Raw genomic sequence first — 1,274 nt, 5'->3', positions numbered from 1 at the left:
GCTCTCAATTTGTCCTTGTCACCTCAGCACCATTTCATACTATTTTAATGATGGTTGTTGGTTAGTAGGCACCAAAACTACTTGGTAAGGTTCAAGAAAGAATCATGGTGTGGGTTAAAATCAGTCTGTTAAGGTACACTATGTATGTAAGTTAAAATAAATCATATTTGACTCTCTACATGGACATTGTCGTTCTCTATACTACGTCACCGGGCATTTTTTTTCTCTATGACATTAGCTCGTAAAATGACACGCCTTCTCTGCACAATATATGTCAATAGAGACTAAATACTGTGAAATGACAAGCAAAAAAATGTGTGATGTGTGAAGACATCAAATAACTTAAGACATTGCAGTGTTATTCGAACGCCATTTGGTAATAGCAGGCTGTAAGGTTGGGTCACTTGGGTTTAATACATAGATACACATTTTAGCAGTTACATACAAAGTGGTTTGCTTTGACATACATTTATTTGGGCGTTACTTATTTGAGGAAACACACTACTAATACATGTGTTGTTATTAAACTATCCTCATAAACTATTCATTTGAGGTGACTGATGGTATAAAAAAATTATAAGTGGCAGGGTCAAGCATCATGCCAATTTTTACTAGTGGCCAAGTGTGGTACTGCAATTAATATGAAAAAAATGAGGCCGCTGTTAGAAAATACATCTCAAAGATACACCACAAACAGCACACAATGTCAATAATTACTTTCAGTTTTGCAATTTGGGTAATGTTAATAATAATAATAATCCTTATTTGTAGAGCACTTTTCAAAAACAAGTTACAAAGTGCTTTAACAAGTGTAAAGAATAATACAAAAAAAAACAAAACAAGATAAGAGTATGAAAAATTAATATAAAATTAGTAAAATACAATAAAATAAAAGGGATAAAATAAAGTCAAATAAGATCGGGAAAGGCTCTCCTATAAATTATGTTTTAAGAAGGGACTTAAGAGTTCACTGACTCAGCCGACCTGATTTCCTCGGGCAGGCTGTTCCAGAGCCTCGGGGCCCTGACAGCAAACGCTCTGTCCCCTTTAGTTTTCAGTCGAGACTCTGGAACAGACAACAGACCTCTGCCCGAGGATCTCAAGGTACGTGCTGGTGCGTATGGGACTAAAAGGTCAGAAATATAACAAGGCGAGAGGCCATGAAGAGCTTTAAAAGTGATCAATAGAATTTTAAAGTCAATTCTAAAACATACTGGGAGCCAGTGTAATGAAGCTAAAATAGGAGTAATGTGGTCATATTTCTTTGTTCTGGT

The sequence above is a fragment of the Micropterus dolomieu genome, linkage group LG06 (assembly GCF_021292245.1).
Source record: "Micropterus dolomieu isolate WLL.071019.BEF.003 ecotype Adirondacks linkage group LG06, ASM2129224v1, whole genome shotgun sequence".
Taxonomy (NCBI): domain Eukaryota; kingdom Metazoa; phylum Chordata; class Actinopteri; order Centrarchiformes; family Centrarchidae; genus Micropterus; species Micropterus dolomieu.
The sequence above is the reverse complement of the archived record's forward strand: the minus strand, read 5'-3'. Positions refer to the sequence as shown.